Consider the following 19829-nt stretch of genomic DNA (forward strand, 5'->3'; position numbering starts at 1 on the left):
TCATACATTATTAACAGTCAGGCTGGTGTCACACACCTATAATCCCAGTGAGTTGAGAGGTTAAGGCATGAGAATTACAAGTTGGAGACAAGTCGCAGCAATTTAGCAAGGATCTGTCTCAAAATAAAAAAATGCAAAGGGCTAGAGATGTAACTCAGTGGTAAAGCATCCCTGGGTTCAATCATTAATACCAACAACAAAAAAGATTATTAACAAAGCTTTAATAAAAGATTAACAAAGTCTGATTGTTAAAATGCTGAATCCGTTCTGCTAACAAATGAGAAATTATTATAAAACTCATTGAATCATTATCCATGTCACCAACAGGCTTATCAATAAAAACAGCATGTTGTTCCTGGTGCTCAGTGTATATGTGTTGGCTGAATTACTCTATGTTTAGGCTGATAAAGAGGATTCAGTTTATGATATGAGGAATTCAAACTGTCTATAACCTCTCCCCTACTCCCCTCCCATGGTGATATGTTCTTTTTTAGCATGGATCTGCAGCTGTCCCAGTGAGTTATTTGAAGAAGGTTACTAGGAAAATACCTGCATGTTCCCTGTGAAGATCCTTAATGTATCTTCTAGATCTATTGTTAGTTCATTACCTTAAATCCACTTATCAAATTACAAGGTTTTGAGCTTAAAAGTGGACACTGTCTCGAAGGGATGCTTTGATTGGGAGCTGTTCATGACAGGAACAAGTCTGTGCCAACTAGAAAAGTCTGTTTAAAACTATGGGTCTTGGGTTAGATATGGAGTGCAGGCAGTAAGAGTTGTGGTGTGAAGATTCTCAGTCAGGCCTGATGTGGTGAAGCACTGAGAAGGAAGGACACAGGCTTTCTTTGTGTCTTCTCCAACTCTTATCTAGAATTGAATCCATCTGACAAAGCAATCTTTCTACTAGGCTTAGACTATCAGAGCTCAAAGTGACCATAGGGACAATCTAGTACAACTTCCTCATCTTACAGATAAAAGATTAAGGTCCAGAAATAGAAGGGGACATTCCCAAGGTCACACCACTATTAATTGGTGATAGGGCCAAGACAAAAGCCAGGTGTCCAATATCTCTGACTAGTGCTCTTTATTTTACTATTTTCCCTTAGCTTAAGTAACCTATGTTAGGAGTTGAAAAAGATAGCAAACAAAATAGAATGGTTTTAGGGTATATGGCTATTCTACAAAAATTAAAGTGATCCAGATATTTTGCCTAACTCCTCTGATCCGTGAAATATAATAAGTGAAATGATTAAAATTAAAAAGTACCTAAGAATATTCACCATTTTAATAGAATCTTCTAACAAGCTAGATTTTTCCTAGTGTTCATGATTAAACTGAAACTCTGCTCAGTCACTGTACTCTGTCCTTGTACAATATTATTCTAACAAATATTCATATATTTGTTCAACGAGGTAGTGTTTGGGCAGATCTAACACATAATAAACTATCAACAGTGATAAGAACTTGGTCAGTTTGCAATTTCCTGCCTGGGCTTTCTTTAGTAACCCCCATGACAGACAGAGAAACCACTTCAGATTCTGGGTCTCTGGGAATGTATTTTGGTTATTCATCTCTTCTCTGGTCTGTTTCTCCTACTTTGTTACCCTTATTTGAAGACAAAAAAAAAAGAATTATAATAGATTTTATTCTGGCCACTATTTTTCTTTCTCAAGTATTTTTAATATTGAGAAGTTCCTATGTGCCAAGTATCCTATTTATCAGGTGCTAGATGCAGGAAGTATAGGATGAATACTGTTTATTGAGAACCTATTATGTTTATTAGTCCTCATTAAAAGGACTAACTTGATGCCCACATGCAAACTTAGGAGCTATTTCATTGTTTGCCTTCCCTCTATCTTTTGGGCCCTCTTCTCTCCTTTGTAGGATCCCTTCTCAACATTTATGAAGCAATATGACTTCCCAGGTAATCCTACTGTATTTCATACCTAAGACTGCCTCCCTTTATGTTCCTTTACTCTTCTTTATACCAAGTAAAATGTAACTCTTTGTATTTCATAATCTTGACTTTCTGAAGTGAATTTTAGCTCATCTAGTTGACTGCAGTTAATATACTAATTTAATGTGTGACCACTCCTTGTAGTGTTTTCAGGAGATTACTGCAGACATAGTGCCTTAAAGGACTGAATTTATAATGAGACATTTCAGGCAAGGTAACCATCCTGGGTAAGAAATCATAGGTAAAGTGGAGCAAAGAGAGGTGGGTTTGTAGTTTTTGGTGCCCCGATGTCATCTCACATAGGAAGCTACCTACACGCATTGCTAGGGTACGTGGAAGGCAGATTTATGTAAAATTTAATTTGCCTCCCAGAAATAGCAGTACTGACAGCCAATGGTTAGCTGGGTCTCTGGTCATATGTATTTACTAATCAATGAATCGATGAAAGGATTGTGGTGATAAGAACTCCTTATAAAAGATTGCTGACTGAGATAAAGAAAGCTCCTACTCTCCAACTGTGTTATGAGTTTGACTAGAGGTTGTGGGATTTTTCTAGGATAGCTCATCATAGTTAAGAATGTCTTGTGACCAGGGAGTGATTTGTAAGCCCTGCCACTGACATTCCTACCTTCATTCACCCTTCCTAAACGCTGCCAGGTCAAAAAGAGATGTCAGATGGTAAAAGAATTCCCACTTACTGTACTTGGCTATCACTAAGGGCCAAGTATAACTGTCTTGATACTCTCACTTGCCCATGATAATCCATTTCAGTCTCTACCTGCTGAGATTTTCTAGTCCTCTGTGAGCATCTTCTCCATGCTGCACTTGATTACTGCTTTTCTGTGTTCTTTCAGGAATGAATTAATCAAGCCAGACCTATCACTACTTCCTCAGGAGACCCTCTTGATCTGATTAAGGAGTTCATCAGCACTGGAGAAAACAATAAGGTATTCAAATATGATCTTAACTTCTGTTTTGGCACCTTTCCCGAAATAATATTTTCCACCCTGTGCTCCCTGGACAGATACCGAGAGCCCCACTAGCCACCTGTTACACATGTGCTGGTCTACTTTGTAGATTACCAAATAATAGCAAAGTTCTAGTAGTCAAGATATGCAGCCTTAAAAAAAAAAAAAAACAGGGGAGGCTTTGGTTTCTGGAGTATTGGTAAAATATATTTTACTGTGTCACATTGGATCTAAACTCCCCCACAAAATTTGTTCATACTGACCCTCTGTTTATTTACTATTTTGATATTGTGTTCATCATGGATATTTGCATTCATTTTGATTTTGTAACAAACATTGCATTTTAATAATATTTACCTTTATTACTGAAGTTTGTGGAAACCCCTTAAATTTTGTGTCAAAAAGAATGCCTCCTTTATCTCACCCTAGTTTTGATCCTGTATTTTATGAGCTGTTTGACCTTTTTCTTAGACTTAAAAAGGAAACTAGAAAACCAGGGTGCCCAGCCTTTATTCCCATTTTGAAAATAAACCTACATACAGGTCACATAAATGATTTCAATTTTAATCATTTAAAATATTAATATCTCATTCAGTGTATATTACCACTCTGTATACATACAGTACAGTAATACTTGTGTGTTAAAGAAGGGAATGCCATTTACTGAGGAGGAAAATTATAATAGATGTTGGTGAATCAAGTGAATATTAGGCAAGTGTTTGTTCCTTGATTGGTAAGTCTCATGTTAGGGAATGCTTTGGAAGATACAGACTTCAGAGTAGGAAGCATTTGGAATGTTTGTTTTTGAATTCTTTGTCTGGATGCCTGTTTTTAGTAGTGTTACCCAAGCAGTAGCCTAAATATCTAATCATTGTTAGGGATATGTCTAATGCTTAAGTCTAGTTTAAAAACTAGAGCAAAATGATAGTGTAGTTCACTTGAACATGAGGGGAAACAGGCCTTAACCATAATAACATTAGTTTATATCTCTAACTGGGAGGTCAGAATTTTAGTAAGTACTACAACTACTGAAGTACACATATCCTCTATGTGAATATATTCATGTTTACCCTAATTATTTAAAATATGTGTTTATAAGCATATGAAACATATATTGAAGTCAATTGTTCCTTTCTTTCTAGTTGCATTTTTCTCTTAAAAAGGAAAGATCTTTTACTCAAGACCATTTGAGCCTCTTCTACTGTTATAGTCAGGATGACAGTTAAGAGCTCAGTGAAACAGAGAAAAAAAATCAGGCACCTCCCTGAAGCACATTATTTTGGTAATATTCATTAACTAGTGATTCATGACAGGTGTAATACCCTACACATCCAGTGGCATACCTCTTTTATCAAAAGTGGTCATCTGTTGGCTCAAATGAAGTACTATGCCTCTGTTGAAGGTATTAACAGATATGCTGGGTGATGTTTTCATTATTATTCTGATATGAAATTTAAATTAACTGGAGGAAATTAATTTTCATTTATTGGTAGTCATGAAAAATACTAATAAAGTTATACCCTCTGGCTTAAGAGATAGACAGGAATAAAATACTCAGCCAGTAGTACTAGCAAACAAAAAGCAAAACATAAAAACCCAAAAAAACTTTTTATTAATAGGTGTGTAAATATATCCACATAAATTGCTTAAATTATTTCCTCCTGGAAACATTAACCAGTATTCAGTCTTTTGCCACGGCATTTATCTATGTGTACAGTTATTTTATAGTGTTTAAGATGCTAACAATTTATTTTATTTGATATATTTATATATTACTTACAATAGAACTTTATAAATATTAACTCATTAACTACTCCTAGAAGTAGTTACTAAATCACCTCACTTATAAGATCAGGTAATTTAGACATAGAAATGACTATCTTATCCAAAGTCACACTGACAGAAAGTGGCAGAGCCAGGCTTTGAATCCAGGAAGATTGCCTCCAGAGTCCATACTCTTGCCTACCAGTGATTCCTTATTATTTATAAAATATTAGGTAATAATTACATATTCATACATATGAACAAATATTTATGACATGGAATGTCAAGGCTATTTTAAAACCTAAAATCATAAAATATCAGAGCTAGAATTGTCCTTAAATGTTATCTGAGTTAACCTACCTATTATTGCTCAGAGAAATTATGTGACTCCAGGCTGGGGATGTGGCTCATGCGTGCGGCCCGGGTTCGATCCTCAGCACCACATACAAACAAAGATGTTGTGTCTGCAAATAACTAAAAAATAAATATTAAAAAAAAACTCTCCTTCTCTCACTCTCAAAAAAAAAATAAATTATGTGACTCCTCCAATGTCACATGTATATTCAATAGTAGAAATGGAATAAGAGTGCAATATTTATCCCTCTCAATCTAGCACTCTTCATTATACCAATTGCTTTGTTTTGACTAATATAAATAAAATGTATCACATTTTATATTTTGAATGTCACTTTACAGACATTCATTGCTTATTCTAATGATGCTGTTGTTCACCAAATACTCTCATAATTTTCCTTTGAAATTCTTTTTACAACTGGCTTTAGCCAATTAAGGAAAATGTCACAACTTGCTTTTGACCAAAATACCATTTTCTGTTGGATCTCTAATTTAATTGTTTAGACTTTGCTATGCATGGCTTTCGATTGTACTTTTAAAAGGCAAAAAATTGTCACTCCTTGTATTATTCTAGAGAACATGATGCATAGTTTGAGTGTAATTCTAAAAAATACTTCCAGAAATATTCTGGGCAGTAAGAGTATGATTGGAATAAGCACATAGCCTTTCAAAGTGACAATTTAGGAGAGTAAAGTTTACTTAGATTCTTGATTTGTGATAGTTTATTTAAAGAAAATATTGGGCTGGTGTTGTGTCTCAGTGGTGGAGCACTTGCCTAGCACATGTGAGGTACTGGGTTCAATCCTCAGCATCACATACAAATAAATAAATAAAATAAAAAGATATTGTGTCCATCTATAACTAAAAGAAATTTAAAAAGAGAAAATATTATCATTGTGGGGAATTCCATGTTTGTACCAAGCTTTTAATGGAGTACAGAAAGTAGTGTGTCTGTGGGCAGGGTTGATGTGCACGTGTGTGTGTGTGTGTGTGTGTGTGTGTGTTGTTTCTTGGGTGATTTTTTCTAAGATATAAAAAAATTGCAAATGGAGAATGCTACTTACCCTCCAAGGAAAAGGATATTTCTAGGATATAGATATCTTGGTATGCTATAAATGATATATCCATGGCATACTTCAGAGATGTAAGAGTTAAGGAAGTCAGGTTGACAGAGCTCAGAAAAGGCAGAAGAAGGAAGATCAAAACAATTTTATTTTGCAAGGAGGGTCAGTTGAACCCATTAACAAAGAGAGAGGGAAAGATTATGAAAGATTTTAAAGTTGAAACATTGAGCTCTTAGTGGTATCAGTGACTTAAGAATGGGAAAAGAAAAGGGTCTCAATTTTACATAAATTTATCCTTTCAAATTACTATCTGTTTGTTTTAACCTTCCTTTGATCCCATCTGTGAAAGCTTGTGTAAATGACTGATGTGTAGATAGATAGGTAAATAGATTAAAGACCAATTGCAGCCCAAACAATGATAGTACATGATCATTTGATGGCCATCTTAAAATAAAAGTACACAGACTTTTCATATTTGTAATTACACTGTCACTGATATAATCACTAAAACAACCAATTGCTCTCCACACTGTCCACACTGTCAGAGTTGTATTTCCAGCTCTTTAAACTTAACATATACTTAAGTTGATAAGTACAACAAGGGCATCTGAACTCAAGTTATTTTTCATGGCTTAGAGGTAAATGTCATTATTTCAACACTTGTTATAATGTTATAAAGAAAACAGGTGGAAAAATTCAATAAACTCTATCAAAATGAATCTCAAAATGTGGCTGGTTGCTTAGTTTTCACTCCAATGAACTAGTGAAAACCAACCATATATTGTAAGTAATGCCATTCCTGGAAAAATTCCTTTTATTTATTGTCACCAGTTTTGGTTTGAAAACACCCTTTTCAGCTTTTCACAACATTCATGTAATGGAAGGAAATTAGAAATAAATAACAGCAAACAAATGTACACATTGCTTTTAAACTCATCCTAACACAAATTAATTTCATAGGGTTACTGGTATCCAGGAATCCAGCCTTATACTCTGAGTTGATAACAATAGAGTGGAAGAAGCAATTTATCTATAGCAGAAATAAAAGTAAGCAAATAAATTTGTAAGCTGATAAATTTAATTATATATCATTATTTCCCGACTCCAGGTTTTGGGACCAGAGCCTGTTCAACCCATTTTAGGTGCTTGGTGAGTCCCCTGGCTATGGTGGGGGAGGGATTTTTCATTTCCTGCCATGTGAAGGCAGCAGGCTATGCTAGAGAAAGTAAAAATAACACCACATTGCCACAGAGAAGTGTGCTCTACTCCATTTTGGTGCATGTGAATGGAGAGGAAGTGATTTTTTTAAGCCTGATTTGCTTTCATTTTTGCTTTCTTTGATCATAATACAGTATGGCTGCTTAAATGTATATTCTCAAGAGTTGGGATCTTTTAAAAAAGCAATGAGTTGTATACTCTGCCTTAGCTAATGGCTAGCAGATTAAGATGGTAAATTTCTAGTTGGATGATTTTTCTAAGGTTATATGAACATGAAGCTTTAGGGCCTATTATTGTTCTGAAGGAGGTGCTTTCTTTTTGTTTGTTACCAAAGATTATTCAATATGCTTACCAAATACTTAAACACACACATTATGACTTTTTTTTTTTTTAGGAAATCCTAATTAGTTCAGTGGGATAGTGTCTAGAGTACTTATTCATTGGCAATGGACCAATAAGGAGACCAATTTTCTCTAATGGGGAAATGAGGGGCAAGGTATAAGTCTTAAAAAGAAAAAAAATCTTAATGTCATTCTCAGTAAATGAAAAAGAAAAGTTCTCAAGAAGGTAAAATTTGTGATCTCTAAATGCTTTCAGTGGCCAATATAAGTGATTAACCTGATAGCTAAAAATTTACTTTTTTTCTACATTTTATAACTTAAGTGACCTTTAAATGTCATACTGTGAACATCATTCAGAACTGGCTATTGAAAACAGTGCTTCTACAAATATAAAGACATTTGTATTTTTCATTTAACAGAAAATTTCTAAAAGTCTGCTAAGGGGCTTTAATAAAAAATTATTGTAACTGCTGAGGGAAATACACAGATGTATAGGAAAGTGTTCTCACTTTTAGAGAGTTTATGGTCTAGTAGTTGTACAGACAATGCATTATACCATTGGACAGGATGAAACGTATCAGGTAAATAGAAGTAAAAGAAACATACTGTGGGAATTAAAAAAAAAAAAGGAAGGCTAATTCTAATTGGGATGGCATGAAAACCTTGAGGAGGAAATGAGATTATAAAAATTCTCCTTTAAAGAACTTTCTCATAGGCCGGGCATGGTGGTGCATGACTGTAATTCCAGTGGTTTGGGTGGCAAAGGAATTAGGATCACAAGTTCAAAGCCAGCCTCAGCAACTTAGTGAAGCCCTAAGCAACTTAGTGAGCCCCTATCTCAAAATAAAACATTAAAAGGACTGAGGATGTGGCTTAGTGGTTAGACTCTCTTGGGTTTAAACTCTGGGAAGTAGGGCTGTTGCTCATGTCAAAATGTTGCAAGCAGAGATAAAATATGAATCTTTGTTCATCCTTCCAAAATATTGCTGAATATTGCTTATATTATGCTGGAAAAGTACAAAAAGCTTGCATTTGTCAGTGGAGATGTCCTTATTTTCTTGCCTGATTACTTTAAGTAGGTGATGCCTCTCTGGTGTTTCACTTAATCCAGAATACAAGCTCTAGTGTTTTTTTTTTTTAATCATCTATAAAATATTGAGAAGAAGGGATTTTCTAGGTTTCTTAGATACTTTTTTAACTTAAACTACAAAATACAAAAAGATAGATGCTGCTTTTGTTTCTTTATTTTATTTTGTTGTAGTTATAGATAGCAAGCATTTATTTTATTTGTTTATTTTTATGTTGTGCTGAGGATCGAACCCAGCACTTCACACATGCTAGGCAAGTGCTCTGCTGCTGAGCTACAGCCCCAGTCCTCTGCATTTGTTTTTAAAGACCAAAATCAGTAGCACACAACCTTGGCCTCTAAGTTCTCCTTCTTTGGATCCCAAATTGAGTTATCTTAGTTTTTATTTCAGTGAAATAAAGAGCCATCAAAATTGAATAAAATGTTGCAAATAACACCACTGGATGAAAAAAAATTAGTAACAGAACATTATTCAGTGAAGACAAATATGCAAAATTCTAATCACATATTGCCTATGTTTCAAGCTCCAGGGACTGGCCTGATCCCAGTACAGACTCAGGATGAGGTCTGTTTTCCTTTAGGACACTTCATCCCTTTCTTAGAGGAGAGCAAATTTCCCAAGTCATTGTGAATCTAGTAACTACAAGACTGTTGTGGGAGGAAGAAGGTGAAAGAGTTCCATATGACTCAATTTTCACCACCTCCTTTCAAATCAGTATATACAATGCCATCACAAACAAATGTAACAATAGTTCTGATGAGGATATATAGTATTATTATTAAATAAAGACTTATTATTAAATAATACTGATATTCATATTTAAGGCATATTTCTTCCAGAATCAGAATACAGTGACCTCAAAGTGAGTATGTAACTACCTAGGTTCTTGGAGGGTGGTGCAATAGATTTGCCACAGGAATCCTTGAGTTTAATCAAGAATTCTCCTTGCCTTACTCCTGTAGCCTTCATTAGAGATGGCTTAAGGCAATGGATATCTACAGCTCTCTTCTTTAGTGTGGTGCCTTATGAAGGAGTAGGAATACAAGGCTAAGCAGGCGATACATCAGCAATGTTGTGCTACCATCCTCTCTGCTTCCTCCTAAGTCATGGTGCATAGGGTTGCTATTACTGTTCGAAGATCACTCAAGGAGTCTGTCCATTTTCATTTTAATGACACCTCAGTGTCAGAAACAGGAAAGATGCCTCTGAGAATCAGACATTTCTAAAATACTTGATTTGCTTCTACAAATGAGGATTGCTATGCTGCCAAGGAGAAATGTGGGATCACTCATATTGGTTTCTGACATGTGGTCACTGCTCAAGGATTTTAAAGGGTTATTTTCTAAAGTGAGGTCAAAATAATTCATCCAGAATCTTGTTTCATTGATAGGATTCATTCTCAAAGCATAGAAAATATGGTAGAAAATTGAGGTGTAATCTTTTAGATACTTGTTCAGTTTGAGTATGGAAAGACATGCCACCAATACAGGTCCAGCACAAGACTAAAGCTGTGGTACAGTGATGCACACCTATAATCCCAATGGCTTAGGAGGCTGAGGCAGGAGAATCGCAGGTACAAAGCCAGCCTCAGCAAGTTCGTGAGGAACTAAGTAACTAGACCCTATCTCTAGACAAAATATTTTAAAAAAAGAGCTGAGGATGTGGCTTAGTGGTAAAGCACTCCTGGTTTCAATCCCTAGTATCAAAAACAAACAAACAAACAAAAAATTAAAAACTAACAAAACCATGTCACTACAAGAGGCTTATATCAATCTTCTGAAACAGAGTGTTAAATATGCCATACTTCCCTCAAAGCCTAATATCAGGACATGATCAATTATCTGTCATTTAAAATACAGAAATAAGATCTGCATGTTTTAATTGAATTGCCTAGCTCTTATAATATAAACTTTTCCATAGGCATTTTTAAGGGTCGTTGCTGAAGGCTTGATATACACATTTTAGACTAATTACTGAGAAGTAAATAACTAACTTTTGCCACTTGAATTTTAATATTTAAAATCTTAAACTTTAAATAATTTTCCAATAGGTTTCTGAAGACCTTAGTGTCTACTTAGAAGATTCTACATTACCCTTTTGTACTTTAAAACAAAATGCTATAGATTTTGGATAACAAAGCATGGAGAAAATGACTCCAAAATATAAATAAAACACAAGTAACTGTGGAGGAAAAAACTACTAGGCACAAAGAACAGAAAAAAGTTAATATGGTCAGTGAGCTGAAAATCAAAGGATGCAAAAGCTCTGTGATTGATTACACATGTTCCAGAAATTGTATTTGTGTGGGGTACTGACATTCCTACTCCTTCATAAGGCATTCCCTGGGCCTGATCTTTAAAGGTGGGAGTCTGGTATTCCCAGCCTAAACTCTTCATATGGGCAAAAGGAGATTGGTTCCCAGACAAGTGGGATATTTTTTCTGTCTTTTTTTCTTAAAGGAAGGTATTTTGATGCCTTAAAATCACACCACATTAGGTAGCCACCTACACCCAAAACCATGGCCAGTCCTGGATTGAGGCCCTGGGGACTGGTTTTATTTTCTACTCCACCCTTGCTCTCTCTACCAGACCCCATAAGGTTGGTTTACTCCTCCACTTTCACAGGCTATTAATCCTGTGGAGCAGTGGATAGGGCACACTGTCAAAGAGAAAATTGCAAGAAGGCCTGCAAAAAAGTGAAAATGGCCAGAAGGATCTGATTATCTTGGACCTTAGTTTATTTTATGTAAGCTTGGAAGCTCATAACTTTCCTTTAAAAAAAAAAAAACCTTCTTCTTGTCCAAATGCTCATGTCTGGTCTGAGACACAAGGTGAACATTCAGAAAAGCTGAGGAAAATCCCCACAGCCGTGTCAGCACTGAGAACAGGAAATACATACAGTTTTCCCACTGTAACATAACTTGTGATCTTCTGATCATTTCTAAAAAGTGAAAATATTTGAAATTTAATGTGTAAAACGGAACTTTGTGAAATAGTGACTTGCCTTCTAAAAAGACAGTTAGGATAATGCTCCCAGAGTAATAAAAACAGAAGACACTGATAGCCAGATATTTGGGTACATGTAATTCTAAACTGGCTGCTCAGTGTTTTAAAGTACCCATCAAAAGTGATTTAATACTTTCACTAGTGTTTTAAGCTTGTATAGATAAATACGTTTTGAGATCCACTATGAATCACAAGAAAAACAGCAATGAACAAAGTGGAGCATCATTTACATTGTTGGCCAAAGAATGTAGCATATAAGATTCTAAAAAGAAGCATATTTCAGATATAAATAAAGTAGTCTTGGAGTTCACAGGTGGGTATGATCATAACCAGGCAGGGAAAGTGAAAGCCTTCATAGAAAAGGTAGAATTTTTTGACAGTGGCCTTCAAGGATAAGTAAGATTTTGATGGATTCAAGTAAAATATAACAATTTAAGTTGAGGAACAATCAAGAATATAGGTAATGGTGATAGGAAAGCACAGTAAATGCCTGCAAGGACTCTAGCTTAACTTTGGAAACTATGGTATTGTTCTTTTTAACTGAAGGAAGATTCTTCAATTTGAAGGCTCCCAGATTTGGTTTTTGTGAGCTTGTTAAAATGTAGATGCCTTAGCTCCACCCTTTGGCAATTAAGATGCAGTACATCCAGGAATATGCAGTTTAAAAAGCATTGACATTAGCCTAGGAACCACATTTTGAAAGATCCAGTTTTCGAAAAAGGGAAATAATAAAAATGGACACCCGCATACCATGTGGCTAAAACAAGGCCCTGGGAGGTGGAAGCTGCATAAGAGCAGCCTAACTTTTTTTTCATAATAACTTTATTTCATTTATTTTTTTAATGTGGTGCTGAGGGTCAACCCAGGCCTCACATGTGCTAGGCAAGCACTCTACCATTTAACCTCAACCTCAGCCCTCAGCCTAACATTTTTTAATGGACTATAGGGACACGGATGTGGGCAGAGTACTTGTTAATTCTTAGTACAGGTTTGAATATGTCCATCCCCACTACCAATTGGTGTGTACTGCTCTCTAGAATATAAAATAATTGCAAACTATAATATCTAAGGAAAGGCAATGTGACTGGGCATTATCAACTAGTGATGTGAAGCTGGGTGATGACCTTCTTGCTGTCTCCAGTTAATTAAAAGAGTACTTCTCAGAGCAGAGGAAAAGATACTGTTTGCTGAAAACAAAATGGGTTTCAGAACTCAGCAGAGATGTTTAGACTTAGCTAAGTGAAATAACTTCCTGGCAAAGTGGCAATGTTCACAATAACTGTGTTGTCTATATATGTGTGTTTCTTTCCTTCATGATTTTGACCTATAGGAGACTCAAAAAAGGTGTCAAAGCTAAAGTGATTTGGGAAGGAACCTCATTGGAGGGTGACATCCAGATAGAATATACCTCTTTCAGATTAAAAAACAAATCCAGTGGAACATCCACTAGGGCAGAACTAGCAAATTCCCTGGAAGAATTTACCAAGCTCATATTTTCTAAAATATGTGCTTAGTGCCATATAGTCAGCTTTCAATTACATGCAGTTCCTGGGCAGGTTTCCCAGAAAGATAGTAAGTTTTTTGACTTTGAAGATCTAAAATAAAATGAAAAGGGGAAGCCTTGAAATTAGCCATGTGTGCTTATCAGAATCAGGAAGAAATTGTTCTGCTCTCTTCTATCCAATATTTGTGATTATTCATGTGTAATAATGGTACAGTTGTCTCCCACACATATGCACACACCTGGTCAGCCTCGTATCCTTTTCAGTCACTTGTGGTACTAGGTCTTCTTTTTTCTTGGCTTACTAAAATGTACACCTAACCTAACTCTAAAATAAAGTTGATTTTTTGAGCAACTTGTTGGCTATAATGTGGGATTAAGTAGTTTCCGGGCAGGACTCCACACCCCACTTGCTGCTATTATGTCTCAAAGACAACCATTAGGGACTAGGTAATTTGATGGTCTAGTATTTTGATCATTTCCTTTACTTCATTAAAACAGATACATTTATTTTGTGGTGTGGGAGATCGAACCCATGGTTTTCTGCATGAGAGGCAAACACTCTACCAACTGAGCTCTATCCCCAGCCTAAAAAAGATACATATTTTGATGGGTATTTTATCAGCTAACATTATAAAAGCTTAGTCAGATTAAGTTTAACCAAAACGACAAGGTTATCCCTGATATTCGTTTGAACCAGATTGTACTTGGATAAAGCAAATAAAGATCTACTATAACTGAAAGATGCTCTTGAAATAAAAATAATATTCACTGAAGCTCAGGTTTAGAGGAACACATATATATTCATAAACAAATACAATAACTTCCCACAATAATTCCCTAAGAAATCCCTATAAGTTCCAGACACCAGAAACTGATCATACTAAATTTGGACCATTAGTTCGTTCTTTCTTTCTTCCTCCCACCCCCATTCTCAATTGAGGAAGGTTAGGATCCTGAAGTTAGGAAAAATTTTGCTCAAGAAATCTGGTATATTGCTTCAAATAAATCTCTCATTTAAAATTGGAGTCCGTTCAGTGCCTGTTCCAATATGGATTCCATCTTATGCAAAAACAATCTCAAAAGAATAGTGATATACTCTGAAAAAATAATCCTTTCTTTTTTATTCCCAAAATCCCTAGATAAAGAAATATTTATACTCACAGTTGATTTAGGGTTTTCCCATGGTTAGAAGTCTTTTTCATCATCCCAAGCAACTTTTTCTACTTGAAAATAATGTTACATAAACAAAGGGAATTAATCATCAGCTTTCCAGGGAGGAAGCCAGAAGAATCTTAATGGAGATGCTCTCTATTCATTAAGCTAAAATATAAAGTTGGAAATTCATTAATGTGTGGACAACAAGGGAATGGCCAAAGGAAGTATAGACTCCCAGATGGTAGCATTGACTTTAAGTTCACTTCAGTTCAAGAGGTGTTCTTTTTTTTTATTAGTTACACGTGACAGTACAATGATCTTGACAATTCATACACTTGAATCAAATGGGGTATAATATCTCATTTTTCTGATTGTACAGGTTGCAGAATCACATTGGTGTTCTTAACAGTTTAGATCATTCCCTTCTTTTAGTGCTTATAGAGTACAATGTGTTTTGCCTATGATCACAGTTTTCAGACTCTACAGCAATTATCATTCTCTCTCTCTCTCAATTATAAGGTTCAATAAGACATGTATCATGTGCCTTTTTCTAAGGTCTTTATTTGCAGAACCAAGTATGGTGCCTGGCACACTATACTTGCTGGATAAATATTTGCTGAGTAAATATTTGATGAATCTCCATGTTCCAAGTTTGGTACTAGGAACTTAGGGGCTACACAGGTGCACAAGTTTCAGTCCATGAAGTTTCTTGACTAGTTGGGATGGGGTGGGCTGGACAGGAAGACAATGGCATAAATATGACAAAGACAAAAATTACAGTACTTGACTTGAGAGGCTGAGGCAGGAGGATTGTGAATTCAAAGCCAGCCTCAGCAACTTAACAAGGTCCTAAGCAACTGAGGAAGACCCTGTCTCAAAGAAGAACTTAAAAGGGGCTGGGGATGTTGCTCATTGGTTATGTGCCCTTGGCTCTGGTACCGCCCCCAAAATTATCATACTTAAAGAAAAGGGAATTAGATACTTTAACAGATTTAAAAATGAGATTCAGAGAAATGGCCAAGCATAGTGGTCTTAACTATAAAATATTTCATGAAAAACAAGAAATTTGAGAAAGGACTTTGCTAATAGGTAAAATTGATGGGCAAAAAAGAAGATACTCCAAGTGACTCAAGAGTATTGCAAGTTTCAGATCAACGTGAACTACTAAGTGAGACCCTGTCTCAAAATAAAATAAAAAGGGCTGGGACATAGGTCAGTATTAGAGTATCTCTGGGTTCAATCTCCAGGACCAAAAAAAGGCTAAGGTAGCAAAATGTGCAAAGAAAATGTTTATGCAAAGAAAAAAGTCGGTTTGATGAGTGGGAGCTCAATTGAGCTGGAATGCTAAGCATAGAGTAGTAGGAGACAAAAACCTAAAGATAAACAGTACTTTATTAAGGAAACCTTTGAATGTCAGACTCTGTGGTTTGTGATTTGTGGGAAATAGGGAGACGTGAATATTTTTTAGGAAGTTATCTTAGAAAAGAACTCATAATAGCCTGGTGTAGAATGGAGTAGGGAAAAAAAGAGGAAATACAGAAACCAATTAAGTAATAAAAGACTAAACTAGAGTAGAAACAATACAAATTTTTAAATTGATATGAAAATTAATTCACTTACATAAAATAACCAGTTGTGATTATTAATATTTCTTGAACACTTATTATTAACCCAGCAATATACTAAGTGCATTATATATTTTTTAACTCAATTCTCATACTGATTCTGTAGGTTGGTAATATGATTATTCTCATTTTGCCAAGGAAAAAATTAAGGACCATAAAGGTTTAGTGTGGTACTAAAGGTCATACAGCTATTAAATGAAGGATCAAGAATTTATTTATTTAGGAAAGTAATTTTTTTTATTGGTTGTTCAAAACATTACAAAGCCCTTGACATATCATATTTCATACATTAGATTCAAGTGGGTTATGAACTCCCATTTTTACCCCAAATACAGATTGCAGAATCACATCGGTTACACATCCACATTTTTACATAATGCCCTATTAGTAACTGTTGTATTCTGCTACCTTTCCTATCCTCTTCTATCCCCCCTCCCCTCCCCTTCCATCTTCTCTCTCTACCCCATCTACTGTAATTCATTTAGGATCAAGAATTTAAATCCAGCTTTTTATGACTTCTAAACAGATTATTTCTCTCATGGTATGGTATTGCTCCTTTAGGAAAATAAATTTAAAAAATTATATATATATATATATATATATATATATATTAGTTGTAGGTGGACACAATACCTTTATTTTATTTGTGTGGTGCTGAGGATCAAACCCAGGGACTCACACATGGGAGATGAGCACTCTACCGCTGAGCCCCAGCCCCAGCCCCAGGAATATATTTAAAAATGGAAAATAAGTGAGAAATTCTCCATATCTCCAAAACTTGATACAGGCTGCCTGGGAAATATTTATTATCTTAAAAATAATAATTAAGTCTAGCTGGGTGCTGTGGCGCATGCCAGTAATCCTAGCAGCTCAGGAGGCTGAGGCAGGAGGATCGTGAGTCCAAAGCCAGCCTCAGCAATGGTGAGGCACTAAGCAACTCAGTGAGACCCTGTCTCTAAATAAAATAGGGCTGGGGATGTGGTTCAGTGCTTGAGTTCCCCTGAGTTCAAACCCTGGTACCAAAATAATAAGTATGTCTGGAATAGAATCTTGTTTGAATTTGGAGAGGTGATCCTTTTTGTTTGGGATATGTTGATTTTTTTTTGTCAGTTAATACACATTTACAAAAATTGTTGAATTTAGTAAACACTGAGCACTTACTCTTTGTCTTGCACAGTTCTTGGCTCTGGGTATATAGCAAATAATTAAAACATGCAAGAATATTTTCCTCATGGACTTTGCATTCTAGTAGGGAAATATAAATAAAATAAATAAGTAAAAATGATCAAGTAGGTCATTGATGATTGATATGGATAAAATAATTTCAGAGGTCAGTTGGGAAGGGCTAGGAGAGAGTTTCAATTTTAAATAGGAAGATCAAGGAAAGCCTCATTGAAAGGTAACAATGTGTGAGTATGAGTAAGCATGGTTGGGTTAGTACATAGTAAGGTCACTTAACATCAGTTCTTATCAACTTTCAAGTAAGTGATACAGTATTGTTAACTATAGTCTCCATGTTATACAATACATCCACAAACATATTAATTTTGTAATTGAAAATTTATACCCTTTGACCAACATTGCCCCATCTCCCATTCCATCCCTAACCTCTCACAACCCCTATTCTACCCTCTGCTTTTATGAGTTTGGCTTTTTATATTCCATATATATGTGTGCTCATGCAGTATTTGTCTTTCTTTGCCTGACTTATTTCACTTCACATAATGCTCTCCAGGCTCATCCATATTGTTGTAAATAATAGAATTTCCCCTTTTTATTGTTTAAACAGCAGGAGGTCATGGGAAAGTACTGGGGTATGGAATCTACCAAATTATGCTATGTTCATGTATGAATATACTGCAATGAATCCTGATTTTTATATGTATTTATACATGTATAATGTGCTAATTAAAATAATGATGATAATAGAAGGGAGATCAGTAGAGTAAAGCAAGTGTATCAGGGGGAGGGAGGAGGGTAGTGAAAGGATAGGTACTGGGCATATGTGATTGCTAAGACTGTTTTATATGTATGTTCAAATGTGGTATATGAATCCCACTATAATATATAATATTAATGCACTAATAAAAAGAAATTTAAAGAAAACTGCAGATCAAAAAGAAAAAAAAAATTGGTAAAGAACTTTTCATCCTGTATATGTACCACATTTTTTTATTCATCCTTTAAGGTTTAGTTAGCTTGATTCCACATTGAATGCAGAAATAAACGTGCAAAAAGAGAAATCTCAAGGCTAAGGAAATAGCTCAGTTGGAAGAGTGCTTACCTTGCATGCACAAGGACCTGGGTTCAATTCCTAGTACTACAGACAAAAATCTCTTCAACATATCATTTCCTTTGGATACATATCCAGATATGAGATACCATTATTTTCCATAATGGCCACACCAATTTACCACCAACAGTGTAGAGGATTTCCTTTTCTCCCCATTCTCATCCCAACTTGTTATCTTTTGCCTCTTAAACAATAAATATTCTTAAAGGAGTGAAGTGATATTGTGCTGTGATTTGCCTTTCCCTGATGATTAGTCACCTTTAGCACCTTTTTATATACTTGTTGTTTGCCGGCTAATTTTCTGTCACCTAATCAAAATCACTACCTGTGAAAATATTTCAAACATATACTTCAGTTTGGGAGCTGAACGACCTTGAGTATGACAACTCTTTATCCTTTACGGTTGTTCTGAGCTGTGTGTTGTATCACCATTGTCTTTCCTTGCCTGACTTATTTCACTTCACACTTATTTCCTTTATGGTGATATAAAGGAGCTAGATTATTTTGCGTCATCTTTATCTAAAAAATCTCAATGTTTAACCTCTTGAACTTGAATGCATACTTAATTGTTCATGTTACTCATCATGCCTTTTAAATGAAGTGAGCACCCTATCTTTGAACAACGTGCTATTTTACTTAGCAGGCAATTGAGGCAAAATAATAACAATAACAATTTCTTCAGAGGCTGGATCATGCATGCTTCAAGCCACATGGATTTGATAATCCAAAGCAGGATGTTTCATAATTCCCATTTCATTTTGTTCTTCCCACGTATCTTTAAAGTCAGTTAAGTCCTCCTAGATTTCAGCAGCCTTGAGGCAACTCTCCAAGTCCCTAAGCTAAAATTTGTTTACCTCAGAACAAGGGTCATGGACCCAGCTGAGTCAACTTTCTGGGGATTTTCATTCTCTGTTCTGGTGCTATGGTCTATTGTCTTGGATCATTAAGAGGTGACTAAATGACCCATGTAAATGGAAGTATTTAAAGAGAGGCTTGTTGCCCACTGATTTTCAGACATCTGGGATGTATTTGGATCAAATCAGTGGCCCCCAAATGATGGTTCAAGGACAAATGCTGGGCTGGCTATATCAGAATCATATGGGGAGCTTTTAAAAAAATGAGTTTTGGGCCCTACCCCAAACATACTGAATCAGAATCTCTGGAGGAAACACCAGGAAAACTATAATTAAAAAAATCTTCCCCACATTAGTCTGAGGATATGTGAAGTTTGTGAAATTATAGTCTATATTAGAGATTCTCAAATGTTAATGTGCAGAAGAATCACCTGGGGGTACTCGTTAAAAATGCAGATTCTGATTCTGAAGATCAAAGGAGGAACCTGAGAATCTTCTGAATCTCTAACAAGCTCCCATGTGATATTGATTCATAGATTTGGAAGAACAAGGGGCTAGATTATTTCTGAGGTTCCTTCTACCTATACTTTCCTGTAGAAAGAAAGTGCCTTGTAGAATCTGTAGCATATTACCCTCACT

At 35.5% G+C, this 19829-nt stretch overlaps 1 protein-coding gene across 5 annotated transcripts in view; it reads left to right on the forward strand.

The window, feature by feature from the left end:
- Nucleotides 1-19829, forward strand: part of Gpr174 (G protein-coupled receptor 174) — a 35064-nt gene that overhangs the window by 10181 nt on the left and 5054 nt on the right. For 3 of the 5 annotated variants that reach the window (XR_009224840.1, XM_046421709.2, XM_046421754.2), the window contains exon 2: nt 2812-2904. The exons of 1 other annotated variant lie outside the window; for it this stretch is intronic. The gene's annotated coding sequence lies outside the window, so the exon portion shown is untranslated. Of the gene's footprint in view, nt 1-2811; nt 2905-7215; nt 7257-19829 lie in introns of all 5 variants that reach the window. One more of the 5 variants, XM_046421727.2, reaches the window with a different exon arrangement.

Source organism: Marmota monax, unplaced genomic scaffold (genome assembly GCF_021218885.2).
Source record: "Marmota monax isolate L192 unplaced genomic scaffold, Marmota_monax_Labrador192_F-V1.1 WCK01_AAM20220418_F8-fsc00258, whole genome shotgun sequence".
Taxonomy (NCBI): Eukaryota; Metazoa; Chordata; class Mammalia; order Rodentia; family Sciuridae; genus Marmota; species Marmota monax.